Below are 27850 nucleotides of genomic sequence, written 5' to 3'. Positions count from 1 at the left end.
TGTTCAAAGCAAAGATTCCTCCTACCCACCATGCCACTGACGCCACATGGAGTAAATGGATTGCCCTCATCACACAACGCGCCCGTATTGGAAACCCGAATCGCCCTGGGATTTTGGAGATAATTACCAACTGGCCGGAAGGTGAAAACTTCGGTCTTGCCGACGAAGAGGAACAGGAACAAGTGACCCGGGCTGAAGAAGCCCCACCGTATAACCAACTGCCAGCAGATGAAACATGCTATGCTCTTTTCACTGATGGTTCCTGCCACATCGTGGGGATGAACCGGAAGTGGAAAGCAGCCGTATGGAGCCCCACACGACAGGTTGCACAAGCTACAGAAGGAGAAGGTGGATGGAGTCAACTTGCTGAAGTCAAAGCTGTTCAGCTGTCCCTGGACATTGCTGAAAGAGAGAAGTGGCCAAAACTCTACCTTTACACTGATTCATGGATGGTAGCCAATGCTCTGTGGGGTTGGCTGGAAAGGTGGAAAAAGGCTAACTGGCAACGTAGGGGAAAATCAATTTGGGCTGCTGACAAGTGGAAAGACATTGCCACTCGGGTAGAAAGGCTACCTGTGAAAGTCCGTCATGTAGATGCCCATGTCCCCAAAAGTAGAGCTAATGAGGAGCATCAATACAACAAACAGGTAGATCAGGCGGCACAGATAGAGGTGTCAAAGATAGACCTAGACTGGCAGCACAAGGGAGAGTTGTTCCTGGCTCGATGGGCCCATGATGCCTCAGGCCACGAGGGTAGAGATGCTACCTATAAGTGGGCACGAGACCGAGGGGTGGATCTAACCATGGACAGTATTTCTCAAGTTATCCATGACTGTGAGACGTGTGCTGCCATCAAGCAGGCCAGGCGGGTGAAGCCCCTCTGGTATGGGGGGCGATGGTCCAAATATAAGTATGGAGAGGCCTGGCAGATTGACTACATCACACTGCCCCAGACACGCCAAGGTAAGCGCTATGTACTGACCATGGTGGAAGCCACCACTGGATGGTTAGAGACCTACCCTGTGCCTCATGCCACTGCTCGGAACACCATCTTGGGCCTTGAGAAACAAGTTTTGTGGAGGCATGGTACCCCTGAGAGAATTGAGTCAGATAATGGGACTCATTTCAAGAATAACCTTATCAACACCTGGGCCAAAGAACATGGTATTGAGTGGGTGTACCATATCCCCTACCATGCACCAGCTGCAGGGAAGGTGGAGAGGTACAATGGACTGTTAAAAACACTTTGAAAGCATTGGGTGCGGGATCTTTTAAGAATTGGGAGCAGCATTTAGCAAAGGCCACTTGGTTAGTTAACACCCGAGGTTCCACAAATCGAGCAGGCCCTGCCCAGTCTGAGTCCTTGCATACAGTAGATGGAGATAAAGTCCCAGTGGTGCATGCCAGGGGTTTGTTAGGGAAGAGAGTTTGGATCAATTCTGCCTCAAATACAGACAAACCCATTCACGGGATTGTTTTTGCTCAAGGACCAGGTTGCACATGGTGGATAATTCAGAAGGATGGGACAACACGATGTGTACCTCAGGGAGATCTAATTGTTGGGTGTCAACCATATGTAAATATTACTATTGAATATCACTGTTAATGTCTGTCTATAGCTGTACCTTGCATATATATATGTGTGTATGATAATGATGTATGTGTTTATAGAATTAGTGTGTGTATCAGATATGGTAGTAAGCTGACGATATGGGGATAGGGGGTGGAATGTCTTGGGGTGACTGTATGATGCCTATATCCCCAAATCGTCTGTTCTCTTGGTGTTGAATATTAAATTCTGCAACTTTAAGACTGGTTCCAGGAGTGAAAGTGCAGAGGGGGGAAGAAGAAGTGCAGAGTTTGTTATCAGAGACTGCATTGGCTCCCCCGCATTCCTGCTCTCAGACTGTGTTGTCTGCGGTGGACAGCGAGAGAGAGCTCTCCTTTCCTCTTGGTTAGTTTTTTGGCTAGCTGAGGCAGAGAAGCCCCCTGGATTGTTTTTTTGTTGTTTTTTTTTATTTCCCATTTTTTTTCTGTTTTCCTGGAACTGTTTGAACCTGCTTTGGACTGAAAACCCAGAAGAGCACCGGGAGCTCACACCTGTGGCCCAGCGGGCCGGGCCTGAGCCGCGCCATTCCCCAGCACCAGAGGGACTGAGAGCAGACTGAGTGAGCCGGGCAGCCCATGGAAAGAACTCTTCTAAATCTGCCATCTCCTCGGAATGGCGAGAGGTTTTGCTGTTTGATATTGTCCATTGTTGCGCTGGGAGGTGTGTTGCCTGTTGAATAAACAGTTCTTTTTTTTCCACTTCTCTCCAATTTTTTTTTCCTTTTCCTTTTTCCCGAGGGACCTCATTCAGAGGTTTCCTCCCAAATTTGCCCTAAACCAGGACACGTATATATGTTAATAGTAATTCTATTGGTTCATCTAAGATCTATCTTTCTGCAGTCTAGTTATTGTGTAAGATACTCTTTGAAGTGGACATGGTATGTCAACTAAACAGGATCTTGCTTCCCCAGATGTCTTTTCCTTTCTTCTTGCTTATCTCAACGTTAAAATTTATGATTTTGTTTTTCTCCTACAGTCACGCCAAGGACACGGTAACCTTGAACAGACCTTTAACATAACTAAGGTAGTTTTCTATAGACAGGCTGCAGAGCCAGAGGTCCTACTAGGCCGCCAACATCTCCCCCTTTCTTTTCAAGAACAGCATTGGCCATACGTCGAATTTGAAAGGAAAAACCCTGGATGATGCAAGGTCCCATACATAACACAATTACTACAATTAGTACAATAATAATTCCTATCTTAAGGATATCCTTTACCCATGCAGAAATCCCAAAAGACATTAACCCGTCATCAAGGGGGTTGTGATTGACAGTAATCTTCTTAGCGTGATCTTGAAGCCATTCTAGCTGCTTATGGATTGAATCACTATGATCGGACAAGTTAAAACAACACATTCCTTCAAAATCTTCACAGCCTTTACTTTGGGCCAACAAAAGGTAATCAATAGCTGCTCTGTTTTGAAGAATAGCTTGTCAGAGACTACTCATATCTTGAGCCATTTGGGACAGAACTTGTGTAGTGACATTGGCCTGTTTAGCTGTCCAGCACGCTAGGTGTTGGATCTCAGTTAGCGCTTGTGTTGTTCCCACTGGGGGTAGTAACGCTGCAAAAAATCGAGCGGTTCTATTCCATAGTTCCACTTCATCATCGCATTTATCATCTAATTCCGAGACTTGTCGTTTTTCCCTTCGATTTTTGGAAATGTCCCAGGCAATCAAATGATTATAAGAGGGTAGCATTAAAGATAACTTGCCAAGGTAACAAGGACCCCCATAAGCATGATGAGGTATTCCTTGCCAGGCTCTATCTCCACAGATTAAATATAGGCCTTGAGGTAGGGAAAGGGGCTTAGAAATGTCTAAGTGAATATGACCTGAACCCCACCCATAGGGGGATGATCCACAATGTTCACTACTATTGTAAAACTTACGAGGGGTTAGCCAGACTTGTTTTTTAGATTCGTTAATGTTCCAACTAGTCTGCCCAACATACACACATCCGGAGTGATTTGCTTTTTGGCTGTCTAGTAAATTTAACTCTTGAGGATCCCATGGCAGGGTTGTATTTAGAGATTTTATTATTTTTGCCAGGCAGTGACTTTTGTTTTTTACTTATGAGCAATTGATAGGGGGGGCTATAGTAATTTCTTGTGGTTGTACCGGTGACCCAATGAGGCAAGTTTTAAATGGGTCAGTGGCTGCACTAAGATGTAAACAAAAATTTGTGTTACCAGTTTTGTTGGCCCAAGCGATCCAGAAGTTCTCTTGAGGGAGGGTGATTGATTGCGAAAAGCACTGGGTAAGAGTCAAACATAGTGTTAGTAGCTTAATTAGCATCATTATTGCTATGGATTTTGCAGGCAACAGTATATTGGCTAGATATAATAATAGTACACCAAGCAGTCTCAACTAGCTTTGTATAATTTAAAATATACCATGCATGCAATGCTAAATTCCTTTCTTCTATTGATTCAAATAAGCTTATAGCTTCACTAACAGTTAAGTCAGGCAGTTTTAACCACTTTCTAAGTGATTCTAAAGGTCTTACTGATTGGCGTTCCTGACATTCATTACATCCATAAAAGCAAGTATAAATATCACTGGAGTTATACTCCCTTTTACAATTTCCACATAAGAAAGTTCCTAATTTCCATACTACACAACCGCAACGAGGAAATAATACTTCTTGTATTCTAGACCTAAGATATTTCTGTACTAGTCTATGCAAATCAATCACATCTGGAAAGTCTGGGATATTAGGGTGTGTTCTTATTGGTTCCTTGAGAATAATGATTAGGATCGGGATGAGATCTTGCACTCTATTCATCCACTGTTGAATTTGGCTCCGTGTCTTCTCCAGTTTCCTCAATCTTTGATATCCAAGGCTTGACCCACTTGGCTGGGATCCAATTAGGTTTAGCACCTGTTAATACACAAGCATAACCCCGTCCCCATGTCAATAATTGGTGGGGACCAGTCCATTGTTGTGATTGGGGTTCCCATACAGATACTTGTATCTTATGAACAGTCAAAGATTCATCCTTGCAAAAATGCAGTGTAATGGGCAACATTTGGGTTTTTAGCTCAGGGCGTTCCATCCACATTTTCCAATTGTGGACATACAATGTTTTTGCTACGATTTCTTGTGGAGAGAGGGTGACATTCCCCTCCCTTTGTAAAGCAGAGAAAAGGCGTTTAAGGTCTTGATGTTTGCGTTCTACAATAGCTTGCCCAGTACTATTGTGAGGTACTCCTGTGACATGGGTAATGTTCCATCTAAGTAGGAACTCACGTGAAGTAGAACTAACATAATTAGGACCGTTATCTGTTTTTATTTGTTGTAGGACACCAAGCACTGCAAAAGCTTCTAACCAGTGTCTGCAGGTTGCCTTACTTTTGGCGTTTATCATAGGCATTGCCCATACTAGTCTGCTACAGGTATCAACAGTGACATGTACATGTTTAGAGCGTCCAAATGATGGCACGATTGTGACATCTGATTGAAACAATGTTCTAGGGTGGAGACCACGAGGGTTCACTCCTTGTAACTGGATTGGGGGTAGTTTTGCCCAATCAGGACAACATGCTATGATACCTCGTGCCTCTCGTTTTGTTAGATGGAATTCCTTCTGTAGGCTTAATGCTGACTGGTGAAAAAAGGCATGAGAGGCAACGGCAAGGTCAAAATTACTGAGTCCAATGGCTGGTGAGGATACGATTTGGTCAATTTTGGCATTTCCTTCTGATAAAAACCCTGGTAGATTGAGATGGCTGCAGATATGTGTTGAGAAAAAGGCATGGTGCCTGATATTAATTACATTTACTAGAAGAACGAGTTCATGATAAAATAAGGAGTTTGAGATTCGACCTATTAATGCGTCCTCAATTCTTTCCAAGATAGAGGCAACATACAAGGAATCGCTAACGAGATTAATTTCTTGAAAGTCAAAGTGTTGAATAGCTAAGGTTATAGCCTTGAGTTCAAGTAATTGTACTGATCCTTCCAGATTTTGGTAAACTACGACATCCCAGTTGCCATTTTTCCATATTGCATATCCGAACCTTTTGGTCCTTCCACTGGCATCAGTAAAAACAGTGATCGCATTGGGAATTGGCTTAGAGTTTCGCAATGTTTGATCTTTTAGTGGGAGGTTAGTGGAAAACAAGGCATGTGACGGATAATGATTATCAAGTTCTAAGCCAATAGTGGCTGTAGTGAATGTATATGATAGTGATTGCCGTTCAGTGCAAAGAGACAAATTATTTATGGGCACATAAAGAGAAGATGCATCAACTCCAAAAACAGTATGCACTCGTTGGCGTGCTTTCAGAATTAAGGATCCTAAATGATCAATACGTCTTGTAACAGAGGAAGTGGGGCTACATGCTAAAAACACCCATTCCAATAAGAAGAAAGTCTTGAATGATTCCTGCCCAATTATAGCCATTTGTTCAGCAGGGTAGTTAATGATATAAAGGTTTATTGGTATGGTAGGATCAAACCTAAAAGCAGTTGTACAATGCAACTTTTAGCAATTATTTCCAGGGCTTGTTTCCCTTCTTGGGTTAATTCCCTTTTATCATTAATGTCCTTTGAACCTTGTAACAATTTTCTTAAAGTATCTAAGTCTTGATTTGAAATACCTGCCCATGCACGTATGCTTTGAATGTCTCCTAGAAGCTTTTGCACATCATTGACTGTTTCAATATTTGCATGTAAAGTTACCTTTTGAGGCACAAAGCGAGCTTGTGTTATTTTAAAGCCCAAGTAAGACCAAGGGTCGAAGAATTGCACCTTTTTTTTCTGCCACTTTCAATCCCCACTTTTCTAATTCTAGCAATAATTCCTTTTGTTTTAAGTGGGGTAATGGAAATTCATTTGCGACTAAAATGTCATCCATATAATGATATGTTAGAAAATTTGGATTATTAAGTCTCCATTGATGTAAGGCTTGGTCTACAAACCATTGACAAATTGTAGGACTATTTTTCATACCTTGAGGGAGTACCACCCACTCATATCTTTTCATAGGTGCACTGTGATTAATGGAGGGCACACTAAATGCAAATCGTTTGGTATCTTCAGGGTGCAACGGAATGCTAAAAAAGCAATCTTTGATATCAATAATAAACAGGTGATAGTTTTTTGGTAAACCAGCTGGCGATGGCAAACCTGGTTGCAGAATTCCTAAAGAGTGCATTTGATTATTGACTGCCCTTAAGTCATGTAAAAATCTCCATTTTCCTGACTTTTTTTTGTATAACAAAAACGGGGGTATTCCAGGGACTCATAGAAGGTTGTAAATGACCAAAGGCTAATTGTTCTTGTACTAATGAATGGAGATGCTCTTATTTATCTTTAGTGATGGGCCACTGAGCCACCCACACTGGTTGGTCAGATTTCCATGTTAGTTGTATAGTGGGTCGAGCACCTATCGGCTCAGTGGCCTCCCCTGAAAATGTTGGTTGGTTAAAATGACATTCCATTGACTAAGCGTGTCTCTACCAAGGATCCAAAGAGGAGTGTCTAGTACATAAGGTTTTACTACAGCCTTGTTTCCCTCTTTATCAGTAATTTCTACGAATTCCTGACTTTGTAAAGTACGGGTGGTTCCAGCAACTCCTAAGATTTGCTCATTTAAGAGTGTAGTGGGCCACTGCTGAGGCCAAGCAGTTAGTGGTATTATGGTGACATCTGACCCAGTGTCTAGCATCATTGAATGTTCAAGCATTTCGGAATCATCGATATTATCAGAATACAATTTTACGGTTACTTGCCGGGTCGGTCTATCACTAGTCATGACTTGAGCAAAGGCAATTAAGGGTCCGGTACTACCAAAACCACCAGATCTTTGTGAATTAGTAGCTGTTGGAACCTGGGGAAGAAAAGGAACAAGTTGAGCAATTACACTACCTTGTGGAATGAACATTGGTGGGGAAAAGACTTTCACTACTATTCTGATAACACCACTATAATCAGAATCAATTACACCAGGTAAAACGAAAATGCTGTCTAAAGTGGCCGACGATCTCCCTAGCAATAATGCGGCCATACCGCCACCTAGTGGACCTTTGGTAGTACTATCGATGACGGTAACAGAATCATCAAAAATAGTCACGGAGTCTCTAGTTACCAAATCGACTCCAGCGCTCCTTTTTGTGGTGGGGAGCATGTTGTAGACACAGCCATGGCTACTGAGGGGTTCTTTTTGTTCGCCGCGCCCCCCCTTACAGCTCATCTCGTTTCCCGCCAACCGTGTCCCATCCTTTTTAAATTTGATCGGCATTCATTTGCCTTGTGGCCAAACTTTTCGCATCGGCGGCAAGTGCCGACAAATGATGTAGATGTGAGGTTCGTATTGTTATTTTGTTGTTGTTTTGCCAAACGTGAAGGACAATGCTTTCTAATATGTCCGGTATGATGGCAATTTTAGCGTGTATTGGGAGGGCCTTTGTCCCCGTTCCCTTGCTTGTGTGCTTGAGTAATGGCTGCAGCTAAAGCAGCAGCATGAATTCGAGCTTTGTCCTTTTCAATTTCTAAAGGGGCTCGTGAACATTGTTCAATCATTTGTATTATTGTCCTATGAGCTGGTAATGCTGCTAATAATCGCTTGCAGGTGGCATTTGCATTTTGCATAGCTATTTCTTTTACTAAAGTATCTTTCATATCAGGAGGGACATCTGGTGCTACCTCTACTCCTTCTTTAATCCTGTCCACAAAAGACAAAAAGGATTCATCTTCCTTTTGCTGAATATGTAAATAAGGTTGTCCAGGCTTACCTACTTGGGGCAAGTTGTTAAAAGCTTCTAAAGCAGCAGACTTGCTTTGAGCTAAAATGCGAGCCCCTAACATTGCCTGTCTTTGTGGATCGATGAATTGACCATTTCCCATAAGCACATCTAGCGTGGCAAAGCGTAGAGGATCACCTTGAGGCAAATTGACATTATCTAATTGTTTAAGCTCCAATCTTTGTTGCCACTTTGCTAAAAATAACAGACAACTAGTAGGTCCTAGTCCTAAGTTCAAACATAGCCTTAAGGTCAGCAGGGACGAGTTCTTGATATTTTAGCAAGGCTTCTACTTGTCGCCTTACCAAGCGATTATCAACACCGTAGTCCATTACAGATTTTTGAACCCTTGCTATCATTTGCCAGTCTAAGGGCTGCCAAGCATTATTACCACCAGTTCCTCGCACCACCGGAGCTGAGACAAACTGAAAATCTCCCGTCAACTCAGCATTTGTTACCACTCCTTTCCACCTCTTATTCATGTCAAAAGAAGGGTCTTTGGGGATGGAAGTTTTGTCAGGACCTTTCCCTGAGCCTCCCGAGCCTCCCAAGCCTCCCGAGCCTCCTGAGCCTCCCTCCCCTCCTTTGTTCCACCAACGCTGAAAAGAGTCATTAAAGGTAGTTAACAATCCCGTCCCTTCCTTTTCTGTAGAATGAGAAACATTTGTGTTTTCAATTTCAGAAGGCATTATTGGGGGTAAACCTTTAGATGTTAGAAATTGATTTGCAGTAGGCATATCCCACTCCCCAGCTTAACCAAATTGATAATGTTCTGTCGGCGTTGAGATGTAGAAGTATTCAGTGCAGAAAAAGAATTTTCCTCTAAAGTTTTGAGGCCGGAGAGAATGGCGTTATGGGCCTTTTTATATGCTTCCTGAATAGTTTTACTTTTGGAACCCTTATCAAGCCGCTTCATTTCACCTAACAGTTCATGCATGGTTTCGGTCTGCTTTTGCAGTGTGGACTGTAAATCGTCCGTGTCCATTTCTGTTTCTTCGGGAAGAGGCACAGTCGCTGGGTTGAAAGTGGAAGGTGAGGGCAGATGCAACACGGAGTCAGTATTAGTGGGATTAGCGGGCGCTACGCTCATTGTTACTGGGGGTGCCGTAGGTACCGAGGGCGCAGAGGGTGCTGTAGGTGCCGGGGGTGCAAAGGATGGCACATTATGAACATCGGTAGGGTCCCAGGGTGGTATTAAATCATCATAGGGGCCACGGGCAGCAGGGGCTGACATGTACGCGGGTGGGACAGTAGCAGACTCTTGGGTGAGTTTACCAGCAACGGCAGTGACCATGGTCTATGCTGCTAGTTCCAGCTCAATTTCAGCACCCATTTGTTCAATTAACATGCGCAGCTGCCGGTACATAGGAGCTAAGGATTTTACCTCCTTATTCCCAGTTTGTATAGCTTCCCACAAATCTGCCCCGACTTCTTGCCAAGTAGTCTCTTTAAAAACATCGGTAGAGTCTTTTAAAAAACCACGACATTTAGCCCAATACAGTAAATTCACGAGCGAAGACCGATCAACAGTCTCTCCTTTCTTTTGGGCAAGTTCCATTAAGGCATCAACAGTAGCCTTCTAGATAGCTGATACCGTGTTTCCCATCCCGCAAATTTTTAACAGCCGTCTAAGGCTCCGACTCACTGGTTGACAGTGGCCACACGCGCCTCTCTCGGACGCCCGGTCGCAACCGCTGCAGGCAGTCAACGATCTCCTAGGCGGCACGCACAGAGACCCTCCACATAAAAGTCTGTCTGTTAAGCAGTCTGGCCCCTTCGGATCATCACGTCGGGGTCAGCAAGATCCTGGGGTTTTCATGCTGGAGAACAGGAATCAATAACACGCACTCAATATGAATGCAAAGAGCCGAGTCTTTATTTTTAACAAAGAGATGATTTTTATACGTTTTCAGTGGTTACTTAGAGTTTCTTACAAAGAGTACGATTGGTTACACAAAAGACGTATATATGTTAATAGTAATTCTATTGGTTCATCTAAGATCTATTTTTCTACAGTCTAGTTATTGCATAAGATACTCTTTGAAGTGGACAAGGTATATCAACTAAACAGGATCTTGCTTCCCCAGATGTCTTTTCCTTTGTTCTTGCTTATCTCAATGTCAAAATTTATGATTTTGTTTTTCTCCTATAGTCACGCCTAGGACACGGTAACCTTGAACAGACCTTTAACATAACTAAGGTAGTTTTCTATAGACAGGCTGCAGAGCCAGAGCTCTTACTAGGCCGCCAACAGTGTTGGAATGGTTCCCCATTCAAAAGGAAGGATGTCAAATGCTTCTTTGGAAATATTTTAACTTCTGTGCATTTCTTTCTTTGTAATGAACTAATCTGTAACAGGCCAGGACGTGATTGTGTTCAGTAGAAACAGATCAATGGCAACATTTAGCCTAAAGGTTTTATGAGATTGATCAGGAAGTTCGATTTATATTTAAAGGCACTGTAGTCATATTTAATTTTATTTCTCTCTGTACTTGAGTCTCTTAAACAGGGACCTTCAATTGGACAGGAACGGGACACTGAAGCAAATTGTAATGGATGACGTAATGGCTTACCCAGAAGCATTTTGTGGGAATTGATTTCTTCTAGGTATCCATCAGCCAACATTTTGGTGTGAAGGAAATCTTCAAACAGGTAAAACAAAAATTCCCGTTGGTTTAAAACCCGACTGCTATATTAATTTTTCACTTTTGAGAAAATTTTCATGACCTTTAAAATTCAGACTATATCAAGTATTGTTTCAGCCATTGAAGAAAGTGCTTTTGATAGAGATAGGAGAGGGAAACCAAAACATTTCTCAGAGCAGCACTTTGAACTCTGTCCTTGTTACAAATGGCACTTGAGCAAATTCATTTGCCTTTGGAACAGAAAACAACAAGGTAACAGGCTTATCATTACGGATTTGAGTGATCCAAGTTCTTTAGATACTAAGTGATCTATTCAAGATGATCTCTTACTGAAATAGATCCATTTTGAGAAGGGATATGGATTTCTTAGAAGAAAGCAAATCCCTGTGTTAAAACGGTTTGGTGGGTGGTTTTTGTTGTTGTTTTGCTTTTTGAACTTGCAAGGCACAATCGACTTCATAGTTCGAGATCCAAATAAGACCACGACATTCCAAACAGGTGTTTCTTTTTGGTTGTTTTTCAATCGGTATATCTTTGGATTGCAACCAGTAGAACTGTGCTTGAACTGGAAAGAAGTAGCTGAGGTTTTAGAAGTGGAACATACGGTGGAACAGTAAGCTGAGAGCATTGTGCAAGGAGAGGAAAGAGGGGAAAATGGTAAGAGTTTCCTGAGTCGGAAGGGACCCCTAGGGATCGTCCAAGTCCAACTCCTGTCCCTGCACAGACACTCCAACAGTCCCACCCTCTGCATCCCTGAGAGCATTGGCCAAACGTTCCTGGATCTCTGGCAGCCTTGGAGCTGTGCCCATTGCCTGGAGAACCTATTCAGTGCCTGACCAGCCTCTGAGGAAAAAAACCTTTCCCTGATAGCCAGCCTAATCGTCCCCTGACACAGCTCCTGGCATTCCCTTGGCTCCTGTCCCTGGTCGCAGAGAGCAGAGAGCAAAGCTGTCCCTGTGCTGCCCTTGAGAGGAGCTGAGAGGTCCCAAGTGAGGTGTGAGCTCAGTGTCCTCTCTGCAGCTGAACCAAATGCCCTCAGCCACTCTTTGTATGGCTTCCCCTCCAGCCTCTTCACTATCTCTGTGTCCTTCCTTTGGACATTTCTCCAATAGCCTGAGGTCTTTCTGACGTTGTGACATCCAAAATTGCCCCCAGGCCTTGAAGAGAGCACAGTCCCAGCCCAGAGCAGAGCAGGACAATCACCTCTCTCGAGCGAGCGGTGCCACAAGATAGGGACAGTTGTCAAAAATCAGCTGGAGAAACAAATCTAACAGAGAAACGAGATCTAGGCACAGGAAATGGAAGAAGCAGAGGAAGAAGAAGATGAGGAGAGGATTCCTTGTAAAAGTGAAGAAAATGAGCATGCAGAACAGGGACTAAGCATTATGCAGGCAAGTGAGCAAGAGAATAATTTTGAAAGTTAAGGCAGTTTTGTCCAAAAGAAGGAGGAATAGGAAGTCTTTTTGCTGAGAATGAATAGAAAGGTATTTTCCATTAAGTTTGTATACGAAGCGCCCAGGGCTCTAGATCCTTTTGTGGGAGAATGGAGTGTGTAAATTTGCCAATCATTTTGGAGCGAATTTGGAGGTTTTTGGGGTCCCAGGTGAATTTTGGGTTGAATTCTGGGGATTTGGGGGTTCCCAGGTGAATGGGGGGGGGGAATCTGGGGAGATCCAGGTGAGTTTTGAGGGGTCAAAGCTTGATTTTGGGGGAGAATTTGTGGAATTTTGGGGGATACTGGGTAGTGAGGTTTGGGGTTGTGTTGGTTTGAAATAAAACGAGTGAGAGACTCCAAGTCAGTAATACAATTTTATAGGAGAAAAGAGAAAAAATAAAATACATGCAATAATATGAAAGAAAAAACCACCAACAAAGTCAGAAATACAACCTGACACCCTGTCAGTCAGGGTGTTGGTAGCAGTCCGTATAAATGGTGGCTGCAGTCCTCCTGGATGACAGATGTGGTTCAGTTGAAGCAGTGCTCCTGTAGAAGGTGCAGTTTTCCTCCAAAGATCCAGCGATGATGTGGAAAAAGGTCAGACTTTCCTCTGGGATGCAGTAGAAAGGAGTGCTTTGGTGTTCCAAATCTCAGTTTTTATCTAGGTAGGAAATGTTTGGCTCCTCCCCCTGGCTGGAGCATCTCCCAATGGGATGATGTAATCTTATCAGTCACACAAGAGAACTTAATGGCCCATTAATAGAATATATCTTCTGGAGGAAGGATGGGTTGTGAAAAGATAACGATGATCATCCCCCTGATCTTATCAGATGGCACATCAGCAGAGGCTATCTCCCACAGAGATAAGGATCACCACCCCTCCCACATTTTAACAGATGGTGATAGAATATACATTTTTGCATTGTACCCCAGGATATAATCCACCCCTTATTCTATTACCATCTACATCATACCCAAACCAATACCCTGTTACAGATATATAATATAAAATGAAACCTTACCAACAGTTCTCACTAAAAATTAGGTCTCCTTGCAGTACACAACGGGTTTCCCCATCTTTCTGCATTACCCACCAAGTGCAACCAGGTCCTTGAGCAAAAACAATCCCACCGATCGGTTTGCCTTTGCCTGTGGTGGGATTAATCCAAACAGTCTTTCCTAAAATACCTTTCATGTGTGCCTCAGGGACCTTGTCCCCATCCACTGTGTGCAGGGGTTCAGAGTGGTCAGGACCGGCTCGATTGATGGACCCTCGGGTGTTAACCATCCAGGTGGCTTTGGCCAAGTTCATTTCCCAATTTCTGAAGGTTCCACCATTTGGTGCTTTCAAAGTAGTCTTAAGGAGTCCATTAGACCGTTCAACTTTCCCGGCAGCTGGCGCGTGGTAAGGGATATGATATATCCATTCAATACCATGTTCTTTGGCCCAGGTGTTGATAAGGCCGTTCTTGAAATGGGTTCCCTTGTCTGATTCAATTCTCTCAGGGGTACCATGCCTCCAAAGGACTTGTTTTTCTAGGCCCAAGATGGTGTTCCGGGCAGTGGCATGAGGCACAGGGTGGGTTTCTAACCATCCTGTAGTTGCTTCCACCATGCTCATTACGTAGCGCTTGCCCGGGTGGGTTTGGGGAAGGGTGATGTAGTCAATTTTCCAGGCTTCCCCATACCTGTACTTTGACCATCGTCCACCGTAACACAGAGGCTTCACCCGCTTGGCCTGTTTGATTGCGACACAGGTCTCGCAGTCTTGGATGACCTGTGAGATGCTGTCCATGGTAAGGTCCACCCCTCGGTCACGGGCCCATCGGTATGTTGCATCTCTCCCCTGATGACCAGAGGCATCATGGGCCCAACGAGCTAGGAATGATTCTCCCTTGTGCTGCCAGTCTAGATCTACCTGTGATACTTTCACTTTGGCAGCTCGGTCCACCTGCTCTTTGTTGTGATGTTCTTCATTAGCCCGGCTTTTGGGTACATGTGCATCCACGTGTCAAACCTTTATGGTCAATTTCTCTACTCAGGCAGCAATGTCCTGCCAAATCTCAGCTGCCCAGATGGATTTCCCTCTGCACTGCCAGTTGGCCTTTTTCCAGGGATCCAGCCATCCCCACAGAGCATTAGCTACCATCCATGAGTCAGTGTAGAGATAAAGCCTTGGCCACATCTCTCGTTCAGCAATATCCAAAGCCAACTGGACGGCTTTTAGCTCTGCGACCTGACTCGATCCACCTTGTCCCTCGGTAGCTTGTGCAACCTGTCGTGTGGGGCTCCATACTGCAGCTTTCCATTTCCGGTTAGTGCCTACAATTTGGCAGGAACCATCAGTGTAGAGGGCATATCGTCTTTCAGTCTCCAGTAGCTCATTATATGGTGTGGCTTCCTCAGCACGTGTCACTTGCTCCTCTTCTTCTTCAGAAGACAATCCAAAAGTCTCACCTTCAGGCCAGTTTGATATTATTTCCAGAATCCCAGGGCAATTTGGATTCCCAATACATCAGCAGAGGATATCTCCCAGAGAGAAAAGGATCACCACCCCTCCCACATTTTAACAGATGGTGATAGAAGACACATTTTTGCATTGTACCCCAGGACTGGGGTGAATTTGTGGAATGTGGGGAGTCCCAGTTGAATTTTAGGGGGAATTTGTGGAATTCTAGGGATCTCAGGGGAATTTTGGGGGGAATTTGGTGAATTTTAGGGTATACATGTGAATTTTAGTGTACTCAGGTGAGTTTTGGGGATGCCAGGTGGATTTTCCAGGGAATTTTGATGAATTTTGGGAGTCCCAGATGTGTCTTGGAGTGAATTTGATGGTTTTGGGGTATCTGGATGGGTTTGGAGGGGGATTGGAGTGATTTTGGGGTGAATTTGGAGGTATTGGGGGGACTGGGTCTTGGGGGTGATTTGAGGGATTTTGGGGGTTGCAGGTGGGATTTTGGCGTGAAGCCCTGGGATTTGGGGGACCCCCGTGAATTTTGGGGTGAATTTGTGGAATTCTGGGAGTTGCGAGGTGAGTGCTGGGCATCCCAAAGATGACTTCGGGGTGAATTTTGGGGATTTTGGGTTTCCCAGGTGAATTTCTGAGGTGAAAAGGTTCAAAAAGTTTTTTTTGAAAACAAGTTAAAGCCAGAAGGTTATTGAAAATTAATAGATGTGATGCAAGAAGGTAATATGCAGACAATACACAGTGAGACAAATCATGGGAAAAATACAGTGGTAACACATGAGTGTGTGAGGATGGGATCAGTACAGCTAAGGCTCAGTTGAAGCTGAATTTGGGAAAGCATGCCAAAAATAAGAATAATAAAGGCACCTACGGGTATTTCAGTGGGCAAAGGAAGATGAAAAGAAACATATCACACCTCCCCTATCCCCCCCACCCCCATAAGCCAGACAGGACTAGTGACAACAGACAAGGAGAAGGCTGAGGTACTCAACAAATATTGGTCTCAGTTATTACTGCCAGTCACTATTTCCACATCTGTCACTTTATTGGACTGGTGGACTTGATTCTAAGCCATAGTAGCAGGTCAGCATTCAGACCACTTGAGGAACCGGAACATGCAAGACCATGGGACCCACCCAGAGGCATGTCAGGGCCCTGAGAGAACTGGCAGCTGTAGTTGCTAAGGTGCTTCCTCCATCATATTTGAGAAATCAAGGCAACCAGCTGAAGTCTCCAGACACTGTGTTGTATTGAGCCAATACTCTTGCTCTTTTTTGTAAATCTTAGAGCTCTGAGTCAATTTCTGCAGAGGATTCCCAATGCAGTTTCAAAAATGGAATCTTTGTTATTGGTCCTCATGTTGATCTTGGATATTTCCATTTTCTGCACTCCTATATTTTCGAAACATTTGTAATGACTGAAAAGAAAGCTGAGATGAGGCATTATGTTCTTTCCAGTGATATAAATGGACCAGTATTCTTTTCAGACAAATATATTTTTCCTGTGTCTAAGCACATGTGCATACCTGTGTTTGATTTATGTGTCCAGGTTTTGGCAATGGGGCAGCCACAGGGCCGTCCTGTGATAATGGCCCAGGTGCTGCCCTGTCCCGCTTTCGTCCAACTGGCTCCTCTTCAGGATGTACTCCCTGCTGAGAGAAGAGGCTGGGACAGCACCTTTTGAAATGTGACTTCCTAGGTTTTTTTGTTTTGTTTTGTTAGTTTTAAAGTTACTTAAAACCTTCACGCTGATTTTTTGATGTGTTGGGCTTGGGGGTTTTTTTCAGTTTTGGGTGGGTTTTTTGTGGGCTTTTTTTTGTGTCCTTTTTTGTCTCTTTGGGGATTATTGGTTGGGGTTTTTTGTGTGTTTGATAGGTCTGCTTTTTCTGTTTGTTTGTTTGTTTGTTTTTTATTACGGTTTTGCAGAGTTTTTTAAGCAAATTGATTGGAAAACTGAATAGTCCTCCACTATAGTCTCCTGGATTCACCTGAGACTCTTCCTAGGCATCTCCCTGATCATTTTGCAATGAGTTTCACATCATTCTCCTGAAGAAACTGTCTGATTATGGTTTGGATGGGTGGGCTATTTGCTGGGTGACAAACTGGGTGATGGCCAGGCCCACAGAGTGGTGGGAAATAGAGTTCATCCAGCTGGTCCCCAAGGCTCAGTCTTGGGCCCAGTCCTGTTTAATATCTTTATCAGTGATCTGGACAAGGGGATAGTGATGGCTTTTACTCGGCCCCAAAATAGGGTTTTTCACCCTTCCTCGGGTCTAGCTCAGGTGTTAGGGTGAAATTCCCCTAGGCCCTAGCCTCATGTACCTAGTTAAGATATCAAAAGAGGCTCTTTCCCCTAGAAAAGTTACAGGTTTATTTCTCGTGGGTAGTGAGTGAAAAAGGTAAGGGAAAAAGGGAGAAAAGAGGGAGAAAAGAGCGGGGGAAGAGAGCGGGGGAAGAGAGAAAAGAGAGAAAAGAGAGGGGGAAGAGAGGGGAAAGAGATGGGGAAGAGCCCGAGGCCACGGGGTACTGACCTTTTCTAGGGTCTGGAAAGAGGGGGCGGGGAGAAATTGGATCCCAGCAAGCTCTGTGTGGCCAGGAGGGGAAAGGGACCAAGATACAGGGCACAGCAGGGGTCACGGAATGTACCATTTACAATGTATCTAGGAAACGCAACAGGATAGAGTACACGCCCAGGAAGTTCACAGATGATGCAAAGTTGGCTGGTAGTGTTTTTCTCTTCTGGTGGACAGCAGGCTCTGCTTCTTCTTCCTCCTGTTCTGAGGTCGTTGCTCCCTTTTCATCCCTCATTAATTGTGCTGATTTTGTCACTTGGATGAGAAAACAAACAATTTTAGCAACAATACTAGTGGCAGGGTACAAGAAAGGAAGAGTTCACATGAATCGCCCCCCCCAACAACAGACAACACCTGATGGCTCCTCTGCCCAGCTTACTGACTACACTGGAACCCATTGTCCCCCAAAGATACTCCCTTCTCCCTGCACCCAGCCATGATGTGAGATGGAATAGAATAACTAAGATTAAGATTCTCCCTATGTAACTCCATCATACTTCGATTCTGGGAAAAAAAATTTCTTGAAGTTCTCTCATTTCAGATCATTTGAATTTGAATTTGCATACTAAAAAGTCTAGCCAGAAACTCATGACAATATTAATAGCCCATTCTAGAATGTCCGAGATGATAGACACTTCTTTCAAGAGAATGTGATACCTCACGTGACTTCTCCAGAATGTCAATGAACAGCGGGAGTAGTCTACAAGATTCTTGCTGCCATCTGGGTTTCCTGGTATTTGGCTGGTCTATGTAAGCCAAACAGCTATTCAGCAGAGGGAATATTAGTGTGATACTTGATGGTATGTGAGATGGAACACAGTAATTTATGGCTTTTTGCATAGTGATGAAGCTGTAAAGAAAGCTCCATAATGCTCAGACAAGGAGGCTGCTGGACTTCAAGCAGCAAAGGCCCAAAACGAACCAGTGAAAAGGTGTCATTGAAAAAAAAAAGCCAGGTGGGGAGCAAAGTGATACTTAAGGGAAGTTTACTAAAAGAGGAAATCTGGTGAAAAAAAAGTCCAAGAGTGAAGGAATAACAGGGAAAATGAAACTAAGGAAGGAAATCAATCTCAGCTCATCATTTCAGAAGCTAAAAAGTTGTCCTTGCAATGATGCATAAAGTGAGAAATAATAAATATGTCTGCGCCAAAATCTGAAATATGAACTTTATTGCATTCTGTCTTTCATGGAATCATACAACAGTCTGTGATTAAAGATCATCTAGTCCAACTTCCTTGCCAGGTAGATTTAACAGTCGATCAAATTGCTCAAGACTAGCCAAACTGATAAGGAGCACTCTCAATGATGGGGAATCCACAGCTTCTCTGGAACACCCGTTTGAGTGTCTCACCAGCTTCATTGTAGAAAAGTTTTTCCTTTTAGCCAATCTAAACCTAGTCTCAGTTTGAAAGCATGGCCCCTTGTCCCGTCTCTGCAAACCTTCCGAAAAAGTCTTTCTCCATTTGTCTTATACCCTCTTTAAATATTCAATGGCCACCATACTGTCTGTCCAGAAACCTCTCTTCTCCAGGCTAAAAGATCCTACTTTTCACAAGAACCAGGTCATAAACTGAGATGGAAGACATCTCAGGAGATCAGATCATTCAACAGCTCAGCGTAAGAATAGCTCTGATGTCAGATCAACTAGCTTAGGCCTGTGTCTGTTTGAATTTTGAAAATTACCAGGAATTGAAATGCCTCAAGGAAGAGAACTCTGGGTGGCTCCAGAAACAGCCTGAGAAACTCAAGCAAACTCGAAACGTGAGAAACTACCACTGCTTTCTCTCCCTCAGCCCAAGCAGTCACAAAGAAGAAGTGTTCCCAGCAGGCTAGGATAGCACACATATACACTACATATACATGACAGGCATCACCAGCAGCCACATCCTGCTCCTTTCTGTGGCTGGCAAGAGTGAGACTGGATGATTACATGTGGGCAAACTGGGTCCCTCCAGCAGCTCAGACACTCAGCCTTCCCAGTGACCCCACTGAATTCCAGTATTCGCAGTGTCCCAAGGCCACAGCACTACTCCTCTTGCTGGCACAGACCATCACCTCCTAAATCAGTCAGGACTCCCCTGGTCCCACAGCCAGCACCCCACTTGCTCTCCCCCAGGCCACTGCCATTGTTCACCAACTTCTCCACTTTGATCTTTGCTGGTGCTCTCAACACTGGCACACCCAGATGTTCTGCAGCTGTTGTCTCCTGGTGGAAAGGACTTGTAAAGCCATGTTTCCTAACAGGACTTCCACAACCTTTCAAAGCAACCTTTCCTGGGGTATGAACGATCTCATTCAAATGTCAACATTTCTTTTCCCATATGTGAAATCAGAATTTCCTTCTTCTGGGCATGCCCAAAACAAGGCACAAACTACATTGTGCCTTCTGTTTCACATGCTGACTTGTTTGTAAACAATGCTAGGAGAATACCTGTTTTGATCCAAGCTAATCTCTGGCCCTTATAGTGCTTTCGGAAGTTAGTTTTGCTTTGCTATTTACTTGATGTCGCATTGAATTGTTGAATCATAAACAGACTATCTGACTGTATAGCAGCATAGCAGTGATGAATAAATGCAAGTACCATCTGCTCCTTTATCAACTTTTCCATTTCAATATTCACAGTTGTGGGATTCTGTATTTCTTCACTTGCCATAAATTCTCTGCAGGATGGAAAGTAGATATGTAGAATGGAATCACATGATATATGTGATATCATACGTGATATCACGTAGAAAGAAAAAATGATCAAGTATTACTTTGACAGAAACCAAAAGTGAACACTAGCCACTTTGTGTTGCTCATTGTCCAAAAGAAGACTGCCACATTTCTGACCTGAAACTATGAACTATGCACTTCTTTTGCATGAGCTTCCAGTCCTTAATTCTCCCTTGCCATTTCAGTTGATGCCATTTTTCTTTCTCAAGCTCTGATTTCATTCGATTCAAGAGTAGCTTGGCAGTTGCCCACTCATTATCCAGCAGTGCTCTCTTTATATTCTGTGTATTAAAAAATAAAACCAGAAGTAGAAGCAGCATACGACATGCAAAAACAAACAAAAAATTGTCTCTTCTACAGAAAATGAGGGGAGAAAAGAACACAAATGATAACCAGTACTCTGCCAAGTAGAAATTTCTTCTATATTTCAGTGATGGATAGGCAGAAAAAAATGAATTTCATTTGGGGAAAGAAAGACATTCTAGGAATATTCAGACCGCTATCTTGCCCCAGGTAAAACATTTACCATGGCCTTAGCGTTAATGAGCTTGTGAACATCACCTGCCAAGAGGAAGGACATTTCCTCCAGTTTCACAGAATACTTGGTCAGTACATCTGCTATCTGTTGAAAGAATACAGAAAAGCAACAACAATGAAAAATAGAACTCAAATATCAATTTCCCAAGTTAAAATCTACATGAACAAGACAATTTTTCCATTCAAGTGAATTCGATTTAATTAATTCATTAACTACATCAGTATCATTCTCACGTTCAACAATAGAATTCAAAGAATCAACGGTCCTTCTTCTGAGACATTGAAGCCTGAGTAGATCCCAACTTCAAATCTATTAGGATGGCATGAAAGCAATACCTGCTACATTTAGTACATGTAAACTACAAAGACATCTAGAACAGCTTTAAAAGATGAACAAACCCATGAACTTTGAAGGAGACGCTAGCAAGAAATGTGGAAATAGGCTTTATCTGCCCAGTGCTTTTCCCAAAAGCTTGGGCACTCCTTGGCGTCAGTGAGAGTCTCTGTCTCATTATTCAGCAGCTGGCTTAGGGTAAAAAAGGATGCATGCAATCACTTCATTCCTCTTCATGACATAAACTTACTGCATCATCACAGAAGCCATTTACTTGGAAATATAGCCTAAAAAATCGGTGTCAGACTGGGTATATATCTAGATTGCTATGAGAAAAACCAATTTCTTTTTAACAGGAAAGCCATACAATATGCCTGCCATGGCAAATATTAGTCTACTAGCCCTGCACTTCAACGGGCAGTGAGCAGTTCATTACACCAAATTTACGTTTGGCAAGGAGACAGTCTATTTATTACAAGCCCCTAGTTCTAGAACCAAGAATTCAGGAGTTGCTCATTCCTAATGAAAATCTGTCCATTTCATACCTTTGGGGTTTTATGCTTCTGTTCTTTACCTGTCTTGAGTGTGGCTTTCTTGTGAAGTCACTGATGGGTGTTTGTCTAACACATTTCTGCTGATTACACGGTAATTGCATGACATCAGCAGACATCTCTACATGTCTCTTTAAAGTATGCTTTTTACTCTTCTTAGAGGACCTTGTCTTCTTCTTTCCTTCACCCAAAAGTTGGGCTAAGTGAGCCTTCAAAGAACCATCATCTCAACAATTAGAATTCTTTCAAACCTACTGAATGGAGAAAAGCAACAAAAAATTTTTTAAAAAAACTAGTACGCGAGAGACAGCAGAAGAGAAAGTTGAAATAATGAATCCAACATGCCACATGCATAACTCTCTTCATTCGAGGCTATTTTCAAAATGAGAAAAAAAAAAAAAGATCATCTTTTCCTCAGAGAGGAAAAGTGGAGTAACTGGATTGTGTTGCCTTGCTTACAGTTACCAGAAAAGTCAACAGCAGAGTTGAAAACTCCTGAAGCTGGCTAACTACACCTCTATATGTTTTACTACTGTGTTATGATTCTGTCTTCAGTTAATAGAACCTGATATACAACAAAGTGATGGGAACACATGGAGATGCATTGGAGAGCCCACGCTGGAGGTAACACATTCATTTTTTACTCAAACAAATCCAAATTAGAAATGTTGAAAATGACCTGGGGCCATTTCAACAGCCAGCAAACTGACTAACACAACCAACCTTTGGCTTTTATTCAATCCTTTGCTTGTTTTACCTGGGCCTTGAAGATCTGTCTGTAGCCTTCCTCTCTGCAAATATATCACACTCGTCCAATTGAGAACCCATGGCTCATCACAGCTGCTTGGCCAGGCCTGCTTCCTGAAGAACTGGCAACTTCAAGCTGGGAGCCAAGAGATAGAACACTTCACTTGGAAAAGGGCCTTCCATGAATCCTAGAATCCCAGAATGGTTTGGACTGGAAGCGACCTTAGAGATAGATTATCTTCTTCCCACATCCTGACATGGGCAGGGACACTTTTCCATTAGTCCAGGTTGCTCCATGTCCGCTCCAGCCTGTCCATGGACACTTCCTGCCATGGGGCTCCCACACAGCCTCTTTGAGCAACATGTGCCAGGCCTGGGCATCCACACAAGGAAGAATTCCTTTGCAATATCCCATCTACCCCAGCCCTCTGGCAGTTTGAAGCTATTCCCCCTTGTCCTGCGAGTCCAGACCCTTTTCCAAAGTCCCTCCCCAGCTATCTTGGAGCCCCAGCAGGCACTGCAAGGGGCTTGAAGGTCTCCCTGGAGCCTTCTGTTTGCCAGATTGGACACCCACACCTCTCCCAGTCTGTCCTAGAGCAGAGGAGCTCCAGCTTTCAAAGCAGCTTAGCAGCCTCCTACCCGTGAAACTCGATGCCACCGCTGGCCTTTTGGGCCCTACGGATATCACTTCTGGTGTCGCTCAGGGTCAGTCCCTTCTCTCTCCCCGCCCCCCTTGAGGCCCTCAGGCGATGCTGCTCGGATGCCACTCCTGCCGCTGTCAGACCAACGGGGGCCGGGGGGCCAGCCCAGCCTCATCCACAATCCACAGTGTCCTCGGCAGCTGCTGCGGGCTCATAGCGGCCGACACACCCGGAAGCAGATGTGACAGTTGATAAAATATTCGTGTTAATCACAAAAGCATTGGGGTTTGCATAAACCAGAAAACTAAGCTCTGAAGTGAAGCATGGACACTAGATAAAGGAAATTATATGATTGAATAATTCTTTTTAAATTCACCCTGTTTTATTATGTTGTATTATGTTACATTACATTATGTTATATTATGTTATCTTTTTCAAATAAGTTGTATTGGCTACCAGCTTGCGAAATCGGAGTACCCAAAACCCTCTTTTTGTCTTTGTCTGGTCAATACTGCTTATCTCAAGGACCAGACTTCCAGAACTTCTCTGGTGGTTATCTACAAGGACCAGATGGCTATCTGTGACTGATTATCGCCCGGAGGCTTTGTGAATTTGTGTAAGGATGTTTATTCGACCACCACTGCTTACCTGGCAAAATTATGACAGCAAAAAAACCCTAAAAATTATTGATTGCAACGAGGAACCGCAGTATAAGAAGAGGCTGCAAACCAAGGTTCGGTGGAGCGTGGAGTGGGCGGTGACCCCTCGTGCTCCCCAGCGTGCTGCTTGCTCTTTCTATATCAAATAAAGCAATCCAAAATTTTGCTGAATATCGAGACTTTTGTCTCTCATTTATAACAATTTGGTGCCGAAACCCGGGACGTCCTTGGATCCCTGAGAGGCACTGTGATTTCGGGGAAGCGCCCCACTACTGCGGCCCCGGTTCGTCAGTGATTCTCGGGACGCATCGATGTACCGCACCATATAGACTGAGCAAGGAAAATCTCCCGGGAAGACCGCGGCAAAATCACCTGTAATTCTTGTGCACGAAGACCCAGACAGGAGTATCGGACTGTAAGTATCTGTCTGGTTTGTTGGGGATGACTGTGTGTTTGTCTGAATGAGACGTGGCCTTTGCTGCGAAGCGAGAGTGGAGTCCTTCTATCTGCGTTTCCAGCATCCCGCGAGGGACCTGGCCGGTGACTGGACGAAGCGAGTGAGCACAAAGGGAGAGACTGATTTTCTTGTCCTAGCCCGGGTAGGGCTACGTCCTTCCCATCCTAATCCAGGCAAAGGCAGGACCCGTGAAGGGGGGGGCAGGGGGGAAGGGTGAGGAAAAGAAAATCAGATTGCAACACACCAGTCACGGAGGGAGAAGGGAAAAGCTGCTTTTCCCATCCCAGCCCAGGTAGAGGCGGGTTCCAGTCCATCCTGACCCAAGGAGAGGCAGGGGTTCGGGCGGAACACATCGGGGAGTACAAACACCTCAAGACAGTCCCTTGAGGTAAAAATGGGAAAAAGAGGGAGTAAGATTCTGAGTCCCAGGGACCCACGAAGAGGTTCAAGTTCATTTGGTCCACAAGGAGACTGGGAAAATAAAGACAAGACAAGTAGGTTGCCAGAAATACCACCAGGCAGCCCTTTGGGAGTAATATTAAAATGTTGGGACACAGGGGTGGTATACAGAGGAAAAAGTAAAGAAAAATTGATTCAATATTGCATGGTGGAGTGGACCAGAAAAATGATCGGTAAAGATAACCTATACTGGCCCATGTTCGGATCATTTGAGGGTTGGATTTGTCGGGCATTAAACACATATGTGGCTCATAAAGAACCATTTAACAGAGAGGAATGTGAGTATGCTGCCCTGTGGGCAAAACAGTCCAAGGCATCCTTGATATATACTTTAAAAGAAAAAGAGGATGAAGATAAAAAAAAGGTTACCTGGGAACCCCTCGATAATCTCCCACCTCTGTATAATACAGAAAATACAGGAGACCCCCCCCCCACGCACCCACTTCTCCTCCTGGTACTCCCATAGCTCTAAGAACTCGCTCCAGTCAAAGGAATACCAGGAGAGATAGTATCACCAGAGAGGAGGGAGATAACAATACAAAGGCTCTCCTTTACCCCCTGAGGGAAGTTCCATTAGCAGGACAACAGGCTGGCTTAATTGGATTTGTAAGTGTTCCCTTGAACACAGGGGAAGTGAGAAACTTTAAAAAGAAATGGGAAAACTATTAAAAGATCCTATAGGGGTATCAGAGAGACTAGATCAATTCCTCGGACCAAGTATGTATACTTGGATGGAATTACAATCTATATTAAGTATCCTATTCACCACGGAAGAACGGGAAATGATCAGACAGGCTGGAATGAGGGTATGGGACTGGGAGCATCAGATTGGACCTAGGGGAGACCAGAAATGGCCATTAAATAATCCTAACTGGGATAATCAGAATGATGTCCATCGCCAGAATATGATGGACTTAAGATGGATACTCGTTAAAGGTATCTGAGAATCAGTTCCTAAAGGACAAAATATTAATAAAGCCTTTAGTGAACAACAAAAAAAGGATGAATCCCCTACTGACTGGTTGGAGCGGCTGAGGAAAGATCTCCAAACGTACTCTGGGATAGACCCTGATACACAAGTGGGTCAGGCACTCCTCAAAACCCAATTTGTTGCTCGATCATGGGGAGATATTAGAAAGAAATTAGACAAGTTAGATGATTGGCAAGATCGGGGGTTACAAGAATTGCTAAGAGAAGCACAAAAAGTTTATGTAAGGAGGGATGAAGAGAAGCAGAAAGCAAAAGCAAAAATCTTTATAGCTGCAGTTGGTGAAACACAGAAAGAAACCCAGCAGAAAGGGGGAGGAAAACCAGGAAAACCCCCACCAAAACAAGGAATGAAGCAGGAAATAATTCACCAAGGCGAACCTGCTTTTACTGTGCTGGGATGGCAGGGGAGATGCAAGACCGGAGCCCCGGGCTGTCCTCCCACACCACGAGCCAAGCGAGAGAGAGTCCCCCTCTCCAGACCCCCCATCCCACCTTTCCTTTTTTGGTTCCCTCCCCTCCCCCTCCACCCACCCCCCTACCAGAGCACATTATCTGTCGTTTTAAGGTGTAGCCACAATTACTTAGCATAACAATGGGAGAAATTCCACAGAAAGAAAAGGGGAACAATTCAACCCCCAACAATTATGTTACATTACATTAATTATATAATGTTATGTTTATCAAATAAGTTGTATTGGCTACCAGCTTGCGAAATCGGACTACCCAAAAAGCCCTTCCTGTCTTTGTCTGATCAAGACTGCTTATCTCAAGGACCAGACTTCCAGAACTTCTCTGGTGGTTATCTACAAGGACCAGATGGCTATCTGTGACTGATTAATGCCCGGAGGCTTTGTGAATTTGTGTAAGGATGTTTATTCGACCACCACTGCTTACCTGGCAAAATTATGACAGCAAAAAAAACCCCAAAAATTATTGATTACAACGAGGAACCACAGTACAAGAAGAGGCTGCAAACCAAGGGTTGGTGGAGCGTGGAGTGGGCGGTGACCCCTCGTGATTCCCAGCGCGCTGCTTGCTCTTTCTATATCAAATAAAGCAATCCAAAATTTTGCTGAATATCGAGACTTTTGTCTCTCATTTATAACACAGTGGTCCGGTACAGAGGATAATAGCCACACATTTGTGTTTGTCTCTGCACAAGGCGGGCCAAAATTGCCATGCCCGGACTTTGCAGTTCAGCACGAGAATGAGAATACACCTGTGCCATGGGGGAGGAAACCGCTAAAGACTCCCTCATACGTGGTCTCTCCACTTAATGTCTAGGCAATGCCAATCCTGAGACTACACTAAGACCTTTTTTACCTTGCGGGTAAGAAATGCCATTGTTCTGGTGTGCAGCTAAATGTGCAGCACAGGCAGGCCAGGCCAAAAGCTGAGGCAGTGCCCTTCCTCACACCTTCGCTGTGGTGCACTCCATGCAGCTAGAGAGAAGCGAGAAGTACACTAGGAAGAAGGCGTTCTTCAACTAGCCCTCTGTCAGCAGCCCTGAAAGGGCGCATAACACACGGCGTCTCGCTGCCCTCCATTCTACATACTCGCAGCTCCCTTTGCTGACTTGCAAAAGTTGCTGCCAGACCAGAGTGGGCCAGATTGAAGAGGCAGTGCCTAGGTTCACCTTCTACTTATTGCACTTAAGCCACGTCCAGCTCCTCGCTGCACTCTGTATTTCCCTTCTCCACGGCATTTACCATGGTGCTCTCTGCAACTCGGCGCCTAGAAATGACTGCCAATGTTTCCACAGCGGGCTGCAAGGGAACCAAGGAGCAGCACAAGCAGCAGTGCTTCAGCTTGCTCCTTCCGACTGCTAAGAGCACTTGGGAACGCAAGCGAGAGGCAGCCACCTTCCTCTCCTAGTAGCCTGTAACGTGCTGCACACAAGCACGGTACTTGTGCGGCTTCATTCACCGCCCTCGCCCACGCCTGGAGCCGCATTCACCCCCGGCGGCCAGAAGCTTCTGAGGCAGCGCCACACAGCCAGCAGTGTGCAAGCAGCCAAGCGCTCGAGAACGCTGCTTCTGCCCAAGCCCGCCTAGGGTGTGCACCTTTGTTCTCAGAGCTCCGTGCAACAGTCTGCCTCTCTCGCAGTTCAAATGGAAAACGAAAGCTTTTCGCCTACGCACCTTCACAGAGATCTGTTGCCAGGAAGAGAAAGTTTTTTGTTCGGAGCTCACCCCCTCCGGGAGGAAACTGCTATTAGCACCGCATTGCAGGGGCACTTCTCGCTCCTTGACTATGTGCTCAGCGGTCTCCGAATTCACT

General features: G+C 44.4%; 1 long non-coding RNA gene and 1 pseudogene across 1 annotated transcript in view; both read right to left on the bottom strand.

Moving 5' to 3' along the window:
- LOC148220114 (uncharacterized) overlaps positions 1–27850 on the bottom strand; it is a 643144-nt gene that overhangs the window by 181116 nt on the left and 434178 nt on the right. The window lies entirely within an intron of this gene.
- On the bottom strand, positions 741–24778 carry LOC148220116 (uncharacterized; annotated as a pseudogene).

Source organism: Sturnus vulgaris, chromosome W, assembly GCF_052056855.1.
Source record: "Sturnus vulgaris isolate bStuVul1 chromosome W, bStuVul1.hap1, whole genome shotgun sequence".
Taxonomy (NCBI): domain Eukaryota; kingdom Metazoa; phylum Chordata; class Aves; order Passeriformes; family Sturnidae; genus Sturnus; species Sturnus vulgaris.
Note: the sequence above shows the minus strand (reverse complement) of the source record. Positions and strands in the feature narration are given on the sequence as shown.